Source organism: Miscanthus floridulus, chromosome 10, assembly GCF_019320115.1.
Source record: "Miscanthus floridulus cultivar M001 chromosome 10, ASM1932011v1, whole genome shotgun sequence".
In the NCBI taxonomy this organism is placed as follows: domain Eukaryota; kingdom Viridiplantae; phylum Streptophyta; class Magnoliopsida; order Poales; family Poaceae; genus Miscanthus; species Miscanthus floridulus.
In genome coordinates, this window is record NC_089589.1 from 56052968 (window position 1) to 56072518 (window position 19551).

The following is a 19551-nucleotide window of genomic DNA, read 5'->3' on the forward strand; positions in this document are numbered from 1 at the left end:
TCGCTTTTCCTTTTCCTTTTCCCTCCATTGCGTTTGTATTTTGTATATAAAGAGGCCGCACCGTGGGACAACTTCCTTTGATTGAATTGAATAGTCTAGACCGTTGTAGCTCCTTGCCTCATCACTTGTATTGCGTCCACACTACAGGGGCCATATTCAGCAGCCAGGTATTCTTTTATGGGTATCCTTATCCTTATATTAAAACTTCATGTCTAATACTGCACTAGTGATGATAGAGTGTGTATGTGCAACATAAACAAGAGCTATTATTGTTTATCTTTTCTTCTTAGAAAAAAATATAGGTAAAGTAGCCCCGCAGTTGAGTTAGTTTCCGGATCATCTCTTGCCGTCCATACTAATATATGGGTGTGTATATGCAACATATATACCAAGAGCTATTGTTCATCTTTTGTTATTAGAAAAAATATAAGTAAAGTAGCCCCGCAGTTTCACGGCCAAATGCACCCATCCACGTATATCGATGGGAAACATTTACTAGTGTATATGTTTATTACCAAAATCATTAAATACTAGTGTAACTGCTGCAGATACTAATATGCAATGATTATATCCTCATCAAACAATATGACGTGCTTTAGAATCCAGTTTAATTTGTCACAGCGGCCGGCCATCCATAGATGCTTCCCCTGACGAACTCACGGCGGCCGGCCATCATGAGTTCGTCAGTATGGACCGGCGTCTCCTGGAAGCAGCCACATCTGGTGACTTTCCATCGATGAAGCAATTGCTGGCTCTTAATGATCCTTGGCGTGCTGCTTGCGGCAACTCCACAGGGACATCTCTACCATCCAGGGCCACGAGGAATTCTTCAAGGATGTCCTGACGCTGGATCAATGCTTTTCTCGTTGTCCTATGGTCGGACTCCGAGTCAAACAAAACAAAATGTGACAACCACATCAGTAACTATTATATTAGAACAATCGATTCTTTGCTTCATTCTAGCGATCTTTCTTTTTTTTTTTTTCTTTTCTCCTTTCTCTTTCTCTTTTCCTTTTTCTTTCACTGCTTTATTTGTCGGTTGTGTAACTTGTGTTTATAACAAGGCTGCTGCGAGCGACAACCGGACAAGGAACAAGTTTCTTGCCTGCCTAGCTAGCCTGTTTTCTCGTTGAGTACACAAGCCTGTTGAAACCCCTTGCCTCTTCTTCACCTGTATTGAGGAAAACGAGAAATTGAGCGCGTTGAAGTTACTGGATCATCTCTTGCCGCCGTGTCCATATACTATACGGCCACATTCAGCAGCCAGGTACTATATATGGGTATCCCCATTTAATTGTTTCTTATATTAATATTGATACTTCATGGCTAACACTCCACTGATTATGATTGAGCATGTATATGTCATTAAGTCAAGCTCAGCCTACTCACGCAAACCTTTGAGATTGACGAAGTCATCACAGACGCCTCGCTATCCACGGGAATATCGCCTAAAAGACAATGTCGTTAAATCATAGAAAATTCACTTCTACGGGGAGTTGAACCTAGGTCGGTGCTACTGTGGATCGGCCTTGTCCACCAGGCACTAGGTGCCACGCGCCTGGCGCACATTGACCCAACTTTTTTTTAGAGCAAAGCACATTAACCCACCTGGGCTAGGAGCAATGCAACCTGGGCCTAGGCTGCGTTTTCGTGTGTGATGCAAATTTCCCGCAGGACTGCTAGCACTGGAGCCACTCTCCACCGTCGGATCATAATCGACGGTCTAGGCGACTCCGTCCTCGAACAAAACGCGAACCCGCCAAAACCCTAGCACATTCGTTTGCTCTCCGTCCTTTGCTTTTCACTCTCTGCTGCCGAGAGAGAGAGAGCGATAGAGCCCGGCCAGCCGGCCGGAGTGATGACGGCACGAGCGCTGCCCAGCATCGGCGTAAGGGTACGGCGTAGGACAAGAAAAGGTCCCGGCCCGGGGCCTCTCGCCGGGGCACGCACGTGGCCACGGCTGCGTGCGGCTTCGTCGAGCGCCCCCAGCCGGTGCCCAGGAAGATGGCGCGTGGGGAGACTTCAGCCGCGGCAGGGAGGCGGCTTGATGCGCTGAGCGGCGGCGGCGACGCCCTGATCTGTGCGACATCGGCGGCGGCGCCCCTAATGCGCGTCTACGGCGGTGGCGGCTTATCCGCAGCGGCGGGCTGCAACAGGCCCTGATGCTCGGCGGCGGCGGCGACCCCTTGATGCGCGGTGGCAGCAGCGCGACTGCGCCGCCCTGATTCGTGTTGGCAGCAGCGGTGCCCTCATCCGCCATAGTAGGGGCTGCTGCATGTGCATGGGACGGTGAAGTCAGCGGGCTAACAGTGATCCCACCTTCGTTCCAAGGCCAAAGCGCCAAAGCTGGTACTAATCCGCTGACTCATGCCACTAGTCTTGAGATTTAGGGTTCAATTTCGAGCAAAGGTTTGGGGATTCGTGATCTAGGGTTTTGGAATTTGGGGAAAGCTTCAACTGAACTGAGATTCGCAAATTCCCCTCCTTCTGTGTGCTAATCCAAAACCCTAGCCCCAAATGCTCCTTAATGCGTGTTGATTTTGCATGGTTCATCATGATCAGAGACTTGATCAACCTTCAACGAGATTGAGCCGAGAGCAATAGGGCTAAATGCTGAGCAGTAGGGCACTAATTTGGCACTAATTAATTAATTTACCTCAAAATTAACTTAATCCGAGGCATAAACCACATCTTAGGGTTTCACAAAGTAGATTAGGAGGCTCGGATGCCACAATATTGGAGAAAATACGGAGTTAACCACAGGAGAATCTAGTTGCTTGAACACGATAGTGGATTGGAGACTAACCATGATCAGTGAGGAAGAAGGGACAATATTGGATAAAATAGGGAGTTAACACAGGATCTCTAATCTAGTTGCATGAACACGACAGTGGATTGGAGACTAACTCATGGCTGCCTCGACTTAATGATGTCCGCCCCATTATATTGTAGTGCCGTTCACCCTGGGGCTGCAACCATAGGTCGTTAGTTGCATTTCTGATGGTGGCGCGAGGTGGGAACGTAACACTCCCCTTGGTGTGCTACGGGTCTAGTGTTGGCCCATCCTCTCCAAAACCGGAGATCATTTTCCAACACATGTATATGTAACATAACTTGAGCTCATGTTTATCTGTTGTTAGAAAAAATATAAGTAATAATGGTACCCCGGAGTTTCAATGGCCAAGTGCACCCATGGGTATAGGCACAAATACAAAGGTAAAAACAAATTAGTTTGGTTAATCAACATGTGTTACTAGAATGGGGAACTTACATTTGATATACTCCCTCCATACTTAAAAATGAAGTCATTTTGGACAAGGCTTGGGTCAAACATTGGGAATATAAATCATGAATAACTTTTAAGTTGTTAAGTTTGGAAATGTGAAAACCATATGTATAGATTTGTCTTGAAAAATACTTTCACAAAAATTTACATATATCACTTTTTGATAAATATCTTTATAAAAATAAGTAGTCAAAGTTATGCTTTGGAGACCGTGTCGCTGGCCAAAAACGACTTTATTTTTTAGTATGGAGGGAGTATGTATTATATATGGAGTAACTTTTTTTTGTGTAATTAAGTAACAGTTTTTGACATAGTTACCTTACAAATATAAGTCTTTAACAGTGTATAGGTTTATTACCTCTGGTCAAATGCATCAAATAGTACCCATTTGGTACAGATTATATGAACAAAGCAGATCAGAGCTGTTAGTTTCATGCCATGAGCCCCATAATTTCCACTGAGACAAGCGATGAGGGAGAGCAAGAGCTGAAATATCTGGTTTCTCCTAGGGTGTCCATTGCGGCCATGATGGGCTTTGTCCCCCATAGTTCGTCCTGCGAGCACAGCCATGGCAGGTGAGGCCAACATGGGGGGTGGCAGAGGCTGCGCACTTGTGCGGGGAGGGTTTGTGACACAAGCAAGACGCCGTGCTGTTGGGGATGGGATGTGCCACCGGGGAGGGGCGGAGGCGACGTGCCTGCACGGGAAGGGTGGTAATGCAGCAAGGGCAGGGCATAAAGGCGTGCGGGCCCAGGGGTGCTACCAAGGATAGTGGGGCATGAAGGGAGGCGTTGATGCTGTGGGGAAGAGAGGCGTTGAGAGAGAGGAGAAGAAAGGCTGGCGTGGGGAAGAAAGAGGAGATGATGAAAAGGAAAAAAAGGAAGAAAAGAATGAAGAAGGGTATAATGACCATTTCATTCTTTTCATTGACCAGAAGGAGCTGTTTTGCTACTGAACGGTTTACCAAAACAGCTTCATAGAGTTGCTTTGAGTTGAAGGGGAAAAAAAAGCCGGCACGATACAAACAAACAAAACAAAATCTCACAAAAAAACAAATAAAACAAAAGATGATATAAAAATATATTTTTGCCAAGATCATTGGAACACTTAAATACTTGATATTATAATGCGTTGTTACAATTTTAGGAGTCTAACTGCTGGACTATATGACGTGCTTTTAGAATCCAGTTTGTCACGGCGGGCCGCCCACCAAAAAAGAATCTTGATCGCACCAGGGTACACGTATCATGAGTTCGTCACAGGAAGCATCTATGGACCGGCGTCTTTTGGAAGCAGCCACATCCGGTGATGTTCCATCAATGAAGCAACTACTGGCTCTTGATGGCCCGGGCGTGCTGCTCGGGACAACTCCACAAGGAAACACTTGCCTCCACATCGCCTCCATCCAGGGCCACGAGGACTTCTGCAAGAATATCCTGACGCTGGACCATTCTCCGGCTCCGGCGCTCCTCTCCAATTTCAGACTGCTGAGTGGTTCCAAGAAGCAGAGCCCGCCTTATCGAAAGCTGTGAACAAATGTTATGAGTCACCCATGTTCATCGCGGTAACGAGAGATTATGGGGACGTCTTGGAGAAGCTGTTGCAGATTCCTGATGCGGCTCATGGGGGACCCCATGGGTGCAACGCTCTACATGCTACCGTGACAAGTGGTAATGCAGGTGAGACCTATGCATCGCCTACAGGCTGTGAAATTCATTTATTACTTTATAACAGACACTTAATATCTAATACAGTACTATATGTCCTCAGCTTGGTCACCTATAGCCTGTTTCTTGCCTTGGTTTTGTTTCAGTTATGACTAAAAGGGTTATGGAGGCACGTCCATGGCTAGTCAGACATGGTTACGATGATGCTCAAATTAATACACCGGATATGGTTACTAATGCTTGCTAGCTTAATCAAGTGATTGCTCTAGTATAGGTGCTAATCTAGAGATGCTTAATTGAATAGGTATTTAATTTGATGTTAAAGATATTAAATCTCCAAGTTATGTTACTTAAGCTTTTATGCAAAATATTGTCAAGCTAACTCCACCGATAAAGCCTTGCATACTCCTTGGTGTCTTATTATTTCTTGTTTACGACGGGTAAGCCTAGCTGAGTACATTATCGTACTCAGAGTTTATTCCCTCTTATTACAGATGATATGATGTATCAAGGGTACTATAAGAACTGCCTTCATCCTACCGTGGATGAGGACTAAACCATGGGGCATGGTACTCCTATGATATCCTCTCTGTTCTGCTTTTGCTAGAAATAACCGTGGTACTGGCATGTATTTGAACTAAGTGTGATGTTGATGTCAAACTACTTTGCTTCCGCTATTTGAACTTGGTTTGTAATAACTATGTAAACTCCGATCTATGTGAGATACTTGTGAACTAATTGTGAACTATGATGTAACATGTGACGTATTATGTTGAATCATGTACGATCTTGGTTTGTATGTTGGTTGGTTTGAGATCCTTCGTGATTTTATCGGACTATCGGGTTTATATGGGCTGAAGTATGATAGTTTGATCGCTTCGGTAATTGCTATTGTACTTGTGCTCTTATGAATTGGACAGTTCTGTTACAACGATCACCTGATCCACCGTCCCCTTGACGTAGCGCAGCAGCCGCTTCACCGTGGCCCAGTGATCCTCTCGAGGATCCTCCATGAAGCGGCTGATGTAGCCCACGGCGAACGCAATGTCCGACCTCGTGTGGACTAGGTAGCGTAGACCGCCGATGATGCTTCGGTACAGTGTTGCATCTACCTTCGCCATGGTATTGGCCTTTGTCAGCTTTACGGCTCCTCCATCGGAGTCACGCACGGCTTGCACTCAGCCATGCCGTTCCGCTCCAATAGCTTCGAGGCGTACGCGCTCTGACTGAGCATGAGTGCCTCCTTCCCCTATCTCACCTTGATGCCGAGGTAGTAGGAGAGCGCACCGAGTTCACTCATTCAAAAACAAGCCGCCATCTCGTGCTTGAAGCTGTTGGTGTCCTCCGCACGCGCGCTGGTGATGATCAAGTCGTCCACATACACGCGTGCTCCTCCTTTCCTTGTCACCGTGTGTAGAGCGCATGCTCGGTTGCGCACCGTGTGAACCCAAGCTCGCCCAGCATGGCGTCAAGCTTGGTGTTTCATGCTCGTGGGCCTGCCGTAGCCCGTTGAGCGCCTTGCGCAGTCGGAGCACCCTGTGCTCCGCTCCCTTGATGGCAAAACCCAGAGGTTGCCTGACAAAGACCGTCTCCGCCAGCTTGCCATTGAGGAAGGCCAATTTTATGTCCAGATGATGGACGCGCCAGTCCTTTGCTGCTGCCAAAGCCAGTAGCAGTAAGATAGACTCCACCGTGGCTGGAGGAGGCTTCCCCAGACTTCTTCTCCTTCATTCGGGCAGCTTAATCCTCCGCTGTCAGCAGCAGCTTGCCGCTGTCCATCGTTGTTGTGGCCTGCTCCATGCGCTCGTCCACCGCCCGCAGATGGCCTGTCACATCCTCAATGTTGAGGGTAGACAAGTCTAGCATCGTCTCTATGGAGAGAGTGATCTGGATGTACTTCACCGACACGGAGTGGAGGTACTTGGAGACCGCCTCTTCTTCGTCGATGGTGACTCCGTGGCTTCTCAGCTTGCTGATGAGTGACTGCAGGCGGAGGGAGAAGTCCTCCACCGACTCACCATCCTTGAACTTGAGGTTGATGTACTCCTGCTTGAGGAGCTGGGCCGTCGCCTTCTTTGCACGGTCGGAGCCGATGCGCATCGCTGCAATGGCCTCCCACGCCTCCTTAGCAGAGTTCTTTGACCCAACGGCTCCCTGTACTCCGCTGGCACAGCAGCGAGGATAGCCTCCAACACTGACATGTCGTCTTCTTCGTTGTCGGTGCCCTTGTCAATGGCATTCCAGAGCCGTTGGGCTCTGAGCTTGACCTTCATGGTCACCGCCCACTCACCATAGTTGGTGCGAGTCAGCGTCGGCCAACTGGTGCCGCTGACCTCCCGCACCATGCGCATGATGACCTCCTGTCATGGCTGGGCAGCCACAGCAGCGCCGCTGCTGTCGCCCATCTCCAAACCGTCCGTCATCGCCAGCTGTTAGTCCGGCGACGACGCTTGTACGGCTTTGATACCACTTGTTGGTCCCAAGATCTCCCGCACGGATGAGCCGACCGCTCACCATCATTGCCGACCACACACACTACGGCTGGAGGTAGAAGAGGGAGGGAGAACAGAGCGCACACACACAGCACAAGCACCAGCGTTGGCCGGAGCTCTACAGAGAGAGAGTTCAGTTTTGCCATCTCCTATGCAGAGCTACGGCCAACGCTGGTGCTTGTGCTGTGTGTGTGCGCGCGCTATGTTCTCCATCCCTCTTCTACCTCCAGCTATAGTGTGTGTGGTCAGCAACGACGGTGAGCGGTCGGCTCATCCGTGCAGGAGATCTTGGGACCAACACGGAAGAGGTTTCTAAAAGTCTTAGGTACCAAATATCCATTCTGCATATTAGATAGAGCTATATATATATATATATACACACACACACATGCAGTAGTGCAGTAGTTCCTTAGGTCAGGATGACTTTTTCTGGGTAGTCTGAAGATTTCCATATAACTTGCAGGCTGCAATGACTCCGAAAGTTTATAACTTTGTTCACGGTTGACGAAAAATCATGTGCTGAAATAACAAGTTAAAGTCTCTTTCTGTATTTTCCTTTTGACGGCGCATATTAGCTATAAAATACTCCTGTTTCTTGACTAGTTGGTCACAGTGAGTGGGACAACCATAGCGCCCAACAGGTGAAAATTTATGTGGCTGGGCTTCAAGCATGGACTTTTGACTTGGCAAACTGAGTTGAGTGGACTGAAACCTCTTAGCATCATACGTGGTGAATCAAGGCTGAGTTGGTCACTCATAATCTTTTCAAGTTCTTGTTTCACCATGAAACATCACTTGGTTGCCCTCTGCATCTGTTTCCTGCTCTCTGCTTTTGCTTGAGTTGCGCGTGCACACCATATCTCTCAGTATATCTTGTTATTATTCACTATAATTAGAGAGCATTCCACCCATTTGTTTAATCTTCCGCATCTGATCCAAACTAGGACCTTTTACCTCATCGAGAACTTGGGACCGACGACTCCAGATGATGGACCGATCGCTCCTGGTAGCAGCCATATCAGGTGATGAGGTGTCAATGAAGAACATGGCTTCGCAGAATCCAAGCATGCTCCTTGCAACAACTCCTCAGGGGAACACCTGCCTCCACATCTCCTCCATCCATGGCCACAGATTTTTGGAAATTAGTGTCAAGCTCTATTGATGTATCAATTGGACTGTCCTTGGCAGCAATCTCCACACAATCAATTGCAGCTATCTCGGGTCAAGTATGACTGTTTTCCAAAAAATTGGTGTCAGTTATCAACCGTCTCATGATGATTTCTGGCAAGAAGTTCAACAATGTCCATGGGGATGCATCTATCACATTATGTTTCTCATGCATCTTTGGCTTTCCTTGCTTCTTATTCTTAGGTTTATTCTCCTTACAGAGTCTAGACCCATTCTAGATCTTATGTTTACCAAGAGAAACCTGTGTTGATGAATAAAAGTGAATATTTCATAATATCCAGTTATCCAGAGAAACAAGAAAAAATTCAATGTGTTTTTCCATTGCTTGAATGTAAGATAATACATCATACTAGATTATAAAGAAAGTGTATGTCATTTGGGATTCGCTGATTTTCTCACTCGCTATCCCAAACTAGCTATTCGTGTGTATGACACTGGAATTTCTTTGCCAAGCTACCTACGACCCTACACACAAGTTCCAGTGGTATAAACACAAATAACTACTAGAACTTGTGTCCTGGGTCCTTTTTCTGTGCTTTGATTTTCTTATTATGAATGTTTTCATCCAGTTCATTAGAGAAGATCCACCATCAATCTTGTCTACTCCTTTGTGATTCACAATGTTCTTGACAGGTCTTGATTGTGTTTCACCTACTTTCTGTGTGCTAACAGGAGTGTCATTATTATTTCCTGCCTCAAATGGCATTTTGCTTTTATCGTCCTTTCAGAGATCAATAGTGTTTGCATGGTCAACTCCAACAGCATCCGCAGAACCACCTACCTGGTGAGAGCCTGTGAGTTCTGATAACCGCCTCATCTTTTTTGGCTTTCTCTGACAAAATTTGAGATCTGAAATATCAGCCAAGTCAGTGGATTTATTCGTTTTCTTCTTACCAACACATCCAACATTTCTTTTCAAATATGCTCGGCGTGGAACCTGGTTGCGGACTTGGTTGCTTTTCTACGCAGATATTTGTTTAAAGCCTTTGTGCCCAGATGTCGGTTTACAAACATTAGGCTCATTGCAGTCATCATTAGGAACATCTTGAGCTGTTCTATTATCATCACTTGGTTGCCCTCTGCATCTGTTTCCTGCTCTCTGCTTTTGCTTGAGGTGCGCGTGCACACCATATCTCTCAGTATATCTTGTTATTATTCACTATAATTAGAGAGCATTCCACCCATTTGTTTAATCTTCCACGTCTGATCCAAACTAGGACCTTTTACCTCATCGAGAACTTGGGACCGACGACTCCAGCTGATGGACCGATCGCTCCTGGTAGCAGCCATATCAGGTGATGAGGTGTCAATGAAGAACATGGCTTCGCAGAATCCAAGCATGCTCCTTGCAACAACTCCTCAGGGGAACACCTGCCTCCACATCTCCTCCATCCATGGCCACATGTGGTTCTGCAAGGAAATCTTGGCGTTGAATCTGGACCTGAACTCTCTCCTCGCCACCGTCAACGCGGCCGGCGAGACACCACTGCTAACCGCCATGACGAGCGGGCATCCCTCCCTGTCTTCACTTCTCCTCAGACACTGTCACGAGCTGAAGCTGAGTGAGGCCATCTTTGAAGTGAGACAAGAATGGGTGCAACGCGCTGCACCATGCGATTCGCAGCGGGCATGGGGAGCTCGCCCTGGAGCTGATAGCAGCAGAGCCAGCCCTGTCACGCGCCGTGAACCAGTACAATGAGTCACCCATGTTCATCGCCGTGATGAGAGGCCTTACGGATGTCTACGAGAAGCTGCTGAAGACCTCTGGTTCTGCTGATGCAGGAGCCTGTGGCTACAATGCTCTGCATGCTGCAGTTAAAAATGGCAATTCAGGTCAGCCATGTGGAATGCGATTACAAGTTATTCTCAACTCTTAGCGCTATTATCATACTAAATTGTAACTTGTTATCTGATACTGTTAACTTAATTCCTTATAGATAAGCCTAGTGCTAAAGCACTTGTATCTTACTTTTTCTGCACTTTTACTTTCCTTAGCTTTCAAGCATAGTGTTAGGAATATGCTCAGCATCTACTTTAGTGGTTAGAATATGCTGTAGCAAGTGGGAGTCCCCCTGCCTATAAAAGGCAAGGGAGTGTCTTTGTCAAAACTAATTCAGTGCATTTTCTTTCAATCCAAGCGGCCAAGTGCCAAGCTGCCCTCTGATAGTTCCCAAATCTAAATCTGAGATCTATTTGGGCCAACAATTGGTATCGAAGCCTTCTAGGGTTCTGAGTGAGTGAGCGTCATGTCCACCGCCAGCCAGGTCGTGAGAGCGCGCGCCGCCGCCAGTGTGGTGATCAACACTGACGGTGACGCAGCAGGAGCCGGCGACCGCGCGACACGCCTTGCTGCCGCAGAGGTAGCGACTGCGGCTCAAGCCGCGCTGGCTGCCGCTGCGGCACTGCGCGCCGAGATGGAGTGGGAGCCGGGGCCAACTGGAGGATCGCGTAGCCTGGTCGGGCGCCGCCGCCAGTCACCGTCACCAGAGTGGCGTCGTGGTCGTCGCGGGCGCTCCCCGGTGCTGCAGACGGTCTACCGTGACTCTGGAGCCAGAACACCATGGCCGATGCTCACCAAGGGGAACTACTAAGAGTGGAGCCTACTGATGAAGGTCAAGTTGCAGGCTCGGCGGCTGTGGGACACGGTACACATCGGCGGCGTCAGCTATGGCGACGATCGTCGGGTGCTGGAGGCCCGATGCGCCTCCATCGCCACCGAGCTTGGCGCCTCCCTCGCCAACAAGGCTACGGCGAAGCTGCCGTGGGAATCGATCGCCGCGGCGCGCGTTGGCAGAGATCGTGTGCGCCGAGCGACGTAGCAGCGCCTCCGAAGGGAGGGGGAAGACCTCGCCTTTCAGCCCTGTGAGCAAGTCGAGGACTTTGCCCTTCGCCTAACCAATCTGATGGAGCAGATGGTGCACAACGGCGACACCGACCTCACGGAGGAGCGCACGATGGAGAAATTCCTCCGCTGTATGCCGAAGAAGTATGCGGAGATTGTTATGTCGATCGAGACACTCCTCGACTTCTAGTAGCTCATCGTCGAGGACGTGACCGGGAGGCTCAAGGCGGCCCAAGACCGCAAGGAGGGGCCTCACGCTGAGCTGGGCACCTCCAAAGGGAAGCTGCTATACACGATGGAGCAGTGGCGCGCCTTCGAGAAGAAGAAGGAGGAAGGATCCAGACCATCTGGCTCCTCCAAGGAACGTTGCTGGTGTCCACGCGACGGCAAGAAGACGGAGGAGAAGGGGCCCCGGGTCATGTAGGCGCCGATGGCGGTGCTGCTGCCGAGCGCAAGGCGGCCCGGAATGACACCTGCAACAACTGCGGCAGGTCCGACCACTGGGCCAAGGACTACAGCCTTCCTCCACGCCGCGGTGGACAGGCTCACGTTGCGCAAGTAGGGGAGGAGGATGCTGCTCTATTCCTAGTGCATGGGTGCGTCGAGCTGCAGCAAGAAGCAGGGGAGGGGGTGAAAGGTCCAAGCTTTCCCCTTTCCGCATTGGCTGGCTCCGCACATGTCCACCTCGACGAACCACGCGCCCACGCCTTCCTCCGCAAAGGCGCCGACAATGACAAGATTGATGGTTGGTACCTCGACACCGGCGCCACGCACCACATGACTAGTCGGCGTGAGTTCTTCTCCAACTTGGACTCTGACGTGAAGGGCTTCATCAAGTTCAGTGATGCCTCTGCCGTCCAGATCAAGGGAGTCAGCTCGATCATCTTAAAGGCCAAGACGGGGGAGCACCGCCTCCTCACCGGCGTGTACTACATCCCGACCTTGAGGAATTCCATCATCAGCGTCGGGCAGCTGGACGAGAATGACTCGCAGGTGGAGATTGAGGATGGCGTGCTGTGCGTCTAGGGTAGAGGCCGCCGTCTTCTCGCCAAGGTGAATAGGGGAAGCAACCGCCTTTACGTGCTTCATGTGCAGGTGGCGCACCCCCTTTGCCTTGCCACGCGCTGAGATGATGAGGCGTGACGCTGGCACGAGCGTTTCGGGCATCTTCACTTCGAGGCCCTGAAGCAGCTCGGCAAGGAGGAGATGGTCCATGGCATGCCCTGCGTCGACCACGTCAAACAGCTCTGCGGCACCTGTGTGGTAACCAAGCTGAAGCGCCGGCCCTTCCCGCGTCAAGCCTCCTACCGCGCCACTGAGCAGCTCAAGCTGGTGCACGGAGAACTCTGCGGTCCAGTGTCACCGGCCACTCCTAGAGGTCGGCACTACTTCCTACTGCACGTCGATGATGCCACCCGCTATATGTGGGCCGTGCTGCTCGATTCCAAGGCGGCAGCTGTAGACGCCATCAAGCGCCACCAGGCAGCCGCGGAGAAGGAGTGCAACCGGAAGCTCTGGGTGCTCTGCACAGACAACGGCGGCGAGTTCACGGCGGCCGAGTTCGCGGCGTACTGCGCCGGCGAGGGGAGTCAGCGCCACTACTCCGCACCCTACTCACCACAGCAGAACGGCGTAGTCGAGCACCGCAATCAGACGGTGGTGGCAGCGACATGTGCCCTCCTCAAGCAGTGCGGCATGCCAGCGATCTACAGGGGCGAGGCCGTGATCACCGCCGTACACCTACTCAACCGCTCACCGACCAATGCGCTTGATGGCAAGACACCATATGAGGCCTGGCACAGACACAAGCCGGTGGTAAGCTACCTGCGCGTCTTCAGCTGCCTCGCCTTCGTCAAGGAGCTGAACCACGTGGGCAAGCTCGATGATCACAGCTCGCCGGGGGTCTTCATCGACTACGCAGAGGGGGCTGAGGCCTACCGCATGCTCAACTGGGCGGATAAGATATATAACTTTGTACCAGCCAAGCTGGTTGCAAGCCAGTAGTATTTTTTTTTTTTTGAAGAAACAGGAGGGGTGGAAGCCCCTACTGAAATTTATTGAAGGCAAACAAATAGTACAAATGGTCTCACGAGACAAAGAAAGTCACAAAAAATTAAAAAAATTACACATAAGCTTGCAGCCATTGATCTATTCGCCGGTGGAATTTTGACTTTGCTCGTAGAACTACGAAAGCAAATTCTTTCTTGAATATGGTGTTGCAGGCTGAAATAGAAGGCGCCTCTCCCTGAAAGATAGCATTGTTCCGCACCATCCAAATCGCCCAACACATGGTGACGACAATTTCCATAAAGAAAGGGATCGAGATGAAGCTGCAACTTGAAGGCCTCTAGAATGACTTCGACCTCAGCAGAGTTGGGTACCTGGAGCTGTAAACTGGACCAGCAAGTGATCGCAAAGGGAGAATGAAAGAATAGGTGGAACAAATCCTCCTCAATCGCAGTGATGCAAAAACACAATTATAATCATCCAAATACATGGATCTCCTTCTGAGCAACTGCCTGGTGCTGATCCTGTCCTTTAGAAGGAGCCAAAAGAACACTTTCTGTTTATGTTGGAAAGCTGAGCGCCAGAGCCAGGAATAGCAACGGTGGACTTGTCGATGGCCAATAAGGTACCTATATGCTCTGCTAGAAGAGTAACTTGATGACCCCCAAATGTATGACCATCTGTCAGGGGTATGCTGGAACTGAAGATTCTGAAAAGATTGAACTAGTTGCTGAAACTGGGTGTAAGCTTCAGTTGAAGGTGAAACAAATCCCGGGGTAAAGGCTGAGCAATAGCTGCTTTTAGAGAGATGTATCTGTCACGACGAAAAGAGTACAGCTCAGGAAATTGTTGACTCCAGATGGTAGAGTTCCAAGGATCATGCCAAAGAAAACAAGTTGCTCTATCCCTGGCCAAAAGGACTGCAAAACTTTTGAATTTGCTCAGCAGCTTCAGAACATCACGCCACCAGAAGGAACATTTGACAGGGCCACTAGCTTGTGGCAATCGGTTAGCATTATAGTGGCAACTCCAAATTAATTGCACCCATGGAATATTTAACTGGTTAAAGAACTTGTGCAAGTTCTTCAGGAGGAGGCATTCATTCTGAGTTTGAAGGTCAAGAACTCCCGGCCCTACTTCCACTTTGGGTAAACAAGCCATAGGCCAGGCTGCTTTGGATGGTTTTCAGCTATGAAGATCTGATCCTCTCCAAAGGCAGTGCTTATGAAATTTGTCAAAAAGGTGCTCATAGCAAAGGTTGGAAGGGCAGACAGTACAGCATTTGTCATCTCCAATCTACCAGCTTCTGACAAATAAGATGAAAAGAACCCCAGCCTCCTCTCACATTTAGATACCAAAGGCTAGAAGTCTGCTACTGAAGGCTTAGAAGTGCTTAAAGGCAACCCCAGATATGTAAAAGGCAAAGAAGCTTTGGAACAACCAAAGACATTAGCTAGCAAATCAAGCTCTTCCTGGGAGACATTAATTAGCACCATAAATGATTTATCAAAGTTAACTCTTAAACCTGAGGAATTAACAAAGGAGTGGAGAGGGCCCTTTAAATGAATCAACTGAGGCAAATCTGCTTGCAGAAAAACCAGTGTGTCATCTGCATACTGAAGAATTGGGAAATCAGAGTCACCTGGTAAAGGTATGGGGAGCTGAAGCAGTCCATTTTGCTTTGAGTCATTGAGTAGAGTCTGCAAAAAATCTGCTGCCAAGACAAATAGAAGTGGAGAAAGGGGGCCGCCCTGCCTGACTCCCCTTAAATGCCAGTAGTTTCCCATAGGATGTATAACTTTGTAGTTGACAATTTTTTTTATCTAAGATCATTTGGAGACCCAAATATCTGTTTTAAGTTCTCTAGTTTTTAAATTCATTTTTTTTCAACTGGCCTCTGATGTGGATATGGTCTACTCCAAAGCTGTAGCTCTCAACATGATCTATAACTTTGTGGTAGATAACTTTTTTATTTGAGATCCTTTAGAGGTCCAATTTTTGACATTTAAAATTTTCAAAAAAAAATGAATTCAAAATTTTAGAATTTAAAATGACAAATTGTGCCTCTAAATGATCCCAGATAAAAGTATTATCAACTACAATGTTGTCAACCATATTGAGAGCTATAACCTTAGTGTAGACCTTGTCAACATCAAAAGTCATTTCAAAAAATTAAAAATGAGTTTCAAAATTAAAATGAATATTTAAGCCTCTACATGATCTCAAATGAAACAGTTTTCAACAACAAAGTTATATATCTTGCTGCAAACTACAGCTTTTATATAGACTATATATGTCAACAATTGAGGTCATTTTGAAAAATTCAAACAATTGAATTTTAAGATCTAATAAGGCAAAAAAAATGCTTGAGCCTCTATATACATTAAATAGAAATGTTATCAGCTACAAAGCCGTAGATCGTGTCGAGCTCTACAACTTTGATATAAATGTATTCGTATGACTTCATATAAAAAAGGTACAGTTTTTCTATATAAGAGGGAGAGCAAATTGGCAAGTGAGTTCAATTGCCATGTGAATATCAAATCCATCCAAGAAACGACTTTAAAACGGTTAAGGGGGGTATTTTATATAATTTCAATAGTTAAGGTGTGTATGTTGTATGGTATTAAAGTTTGCGAGGGTATTTCAAATTCAGCGACTAGTTCAAGGATGAAACAGACTTTACTCTTTGTTTAAGTGGCGTCAGTCTTTCAGTCTAAACCTCCAAACAATGTATGGCCCCCCATCGTCTATTGTTTTCTACAACAACTAATTCAAATGTTTTGCGAACATTAGTGTAAGATGATAGAGGATGCAGGTTCAACTAGTTCGTTAGAAGGAGCAACTACTAAATCATCAAGAGCATCTGCAATGGATTACATGCATTTTCTGGAACCAGCCACAACTGGAAACTCCATAATAATGCAGCGCATGGTCCTGGTTTCACAGGATCCAGCTGTGCTGCTTTGGAACAACTCCACGAGGGAACACGTGTCTCCACATCTCCTGCATCCATGGCCACATACGAGAGATTATGCAAGGATGTCCTGATGCTCAACCAGTCTCTTCCTCTACTCACCGCCATCAATGCCGACGGTGAGACGCCCTTGCTCACCGCCGTGATAAGGGGCCGTGTTTCTGTAGCTTCTGTTTTGCTCAAGTGTTTCCGTGATCGGCAACAGATCGAGCAAGGCGATCTTGAAGCAAGACAAGCACGGATGCAACGCGCTACACTACGCCATCCGCAGCGGACACATTTATCCTGAGTTGTCCATGTCTTCAGCATCTTATTAACGTGGTAGATAACAGCAGAGACACTGCTATGGGTGTTGCATCAAAATCAGCGAGCGGGAGAAGGCCGCTGCTTTACAGTTTCACCTTGGTCTCAGTGTCCACGTAGAGCTTTTCACGTCGGTTACGAATGATTTCACAGCACATGGCATGTCAATTTGTTACTCCCACTAATCTATCTATCTAGACTCAAAGAAAAAATATGTATCTAGAAAAGTCAAAATAACTTACACAACTTCCAAATAATTTGAAATAAAGAAAGTACAAAATATTTCTTCATTTCCAAATTATAAGGTGTTTAGTTTTGTCATAAGCAAGGTTTACATTATCATAAGAATAAATTTTAGCCCATAATGATTAACACAAAGTTTCTAGAATTTCAAAAATGTTGGACCTAATTTATTTATTTTAACTAGTCTATCTACCCGTGCACTCACACATACTAGAAATACTTATATTAAATTGTATGTGTTTTCTCTTTGTTTATTTTCTAATACAATAAATAGAATAGATACTCTTTAGTCTATATCTAGTTAGTATAAACTTATTAATTACTATATTTTCAAGAGACTAATCTATATCTTTTTTCATCCATATTCATATTATTTCCCTTGCATGGCACGTCTATATAATTTTAATATACAATTAGTTTGGAACATTTACCATTAATTATGGTGGCTCTTGTTGTATCACATATCTTATGAAGTCATGAATCTGAATTTGGTTTTTTCAAATATTATTCTTATTAACTACTACAAATCTACAATGTTTTTGTCTCCTCAAGTTATGTTGAAACTCTTATGCTTATTGTATCTTTCATTATTGGCCCCTAAAACCGAACTAATGACCGGAGAAATGTAGAACTGCTGAGATGGCTTCTTGGGGCAGCCTTCCATTACTACACTCGGACATTTCACAGCCACGTCGTAACCTCCATCGCAGTCCAATTTTGGCCTCGGCAGTAAGCTATCGGCAGTGAGGATCATAGCTCTCACCGTCACTATTTGAGACCGTCTGCGGTGTACACTAACACCACCGCCTTGGCTTATGATCTGTCCGTGCTAAGGTCCTTACTTCCGTCGCATTAGAGCACGACCTGCCTGTGTGGGTATGCACTAACACCGCCGCATGGCTTATAATCCGTCCGTGATCAGATCCTTATTCCGTCACATTGGAGCGCGACCCGCCTGTGTCGAGGCGAACATCACAGTCGCCTCAGCGTATGAACCGTCTGGTCATAGGGCATGGTCATCGTCTCGTTGCAGTATCATCCGCCCGTGATGATCCTTTAGTCGGTGTCGGGTTACTAAACGATTCGGCGGTGATACACTATTGACCCCTGCCACATCAGACGACTAGCGACGGTGATGGCATCCGGTTTTCACAATGTATTTACTAATTCAGCTGGGCCTTAATAACTTACTAAACACACACCGTACAGATTTAATTATTACACATCATTCATCATGTCCACAACGAAGAGTACTTATTTTAATAACAATGCTTGACACTAACATAACAACTGTGTCAACTGATGAATTAACACAAGCGGTACATAGATAGCATAATAAAGGCTTTGCTCCCTACACACTTACGTAACTAAAACGAGGTAGATGTGCTCTGCTCCTTCAGGTTGGCACTCCTTGATCAGCTTGGCAGCCAATGCAGCATGGAACCCCTCTTCTTCCTCACATAGTCATTGCAGGAAAATCGTTCAAAAGCACTGACACTTCAAAACCTGCACAATGCAAAGATTTACTGCTATGAAAAAAATTAGACTATATATATATACTCAAAACAACTCTCTACCTGAACAAAGACATGTCCTAACAACAAAATATAGCATATGCACCTTCACTGTTCTGCTAATGACTCCATGAACAAGGGAACATAAGGCAGATAGTGAGGTCCGTTTAAATAAATACTCCAGGTACTTCTAGCATAGCGAACGATCCGGGCAGGGAGGACATGAACTTTTCTACGGCTCATGTCATGCCATCAGTGTTCTGTCCTCCCCAACAAGGAAAATCAAATTTCATTCTAGGTGAACTATAACCACTCTGTAGTCCACATTAGCAGCCTCAGAACTGAGTCGAATATTGTTCAATCCAAATAGCTATAGCGTGTTCATCGTACGCTTCAATGTCTATTTACTAGTACCATAGTCTTCAAGGATCCAGATTGAAATGTTAGACCTATTGAAAATATTAGCAATACATAGATACAACTGACCTTGATCTCCATGGATGGACATTACAGGACCTGGTGACCTAAGAATTTATCTCCATGGCTTTCCCTCCATATCAGTAGCAACTATCTGGGACACATCCAGCATGTGCGTAAAACCATTAAGAAACACAGTTCCTAAAAATTTGCATACTAGAATATCCTCTTCCCATTCAGATTCTTTACACATCCATGCTCTAGCTTTGGATGAGTAGATGCTGACAACTAAAACCCTAGGCGACCTTACCCACAGTTCTACCACATGAAAGTGCGAGGAGATTGTGGGATCGAACCCCAAGCGAGCTGAACCATAACAAAGGTTGCTATATGGCAGTACCACTGATTTGCTAGTCACCGGATTACAGACAACATAGCGAAGCCCAACGCACCAGCAGAGGAAGAGGCCTCTACAGCAATATGAGATTACTAAATCCTCAATGGGGAAGGGCAAGAAGGAAAAGGAGGGGTATTCACCGGTGAAGCTGACGAATTGGTGTTTGCCTTTCTAGTTGACATACATGAATCCGATGACAAACTAGGCCAGCTCCTTAT

General features: G+C 46.9%; 1 protein-coding gene and 1 pseudogene across 7 annotated transcripts in view; both read left to right on the top strand.

The window, feature by feature from the left end:
- The first annotated feature begins 78 nt into the window (after positions 1 to 78).
- Positions 79 to 19551, top strand: part of LOC136486617 (ankyrin repeat-containing protein At5g02620-like) — an 89333-nt gene continuing 69860 nt past the window's right edge. Inside the window, exons 1-2 of one of the 7 annotated variants that reach the window (XM_066483563.1) lie at positions 79 to 167; positions 622 to 1267. The gene's annotated coding sequence lies outside the window, so the exon portion shown is untranslated. Of the gene's footprint in view, positions 168 to 290; positions 1268 to 19551 lie in introns of those variants that run through there. The other 6 variants (XM_066483564.1, XM_066483559.1, XM_066483561.1 and 3 more) reach the window with 6 other exon arrangements.
- LOC136486618 (ankyrin repeat-containing protein ITN1-like) lies at positions 9135 to 10556 on the top strand (annotated as a pseudogene).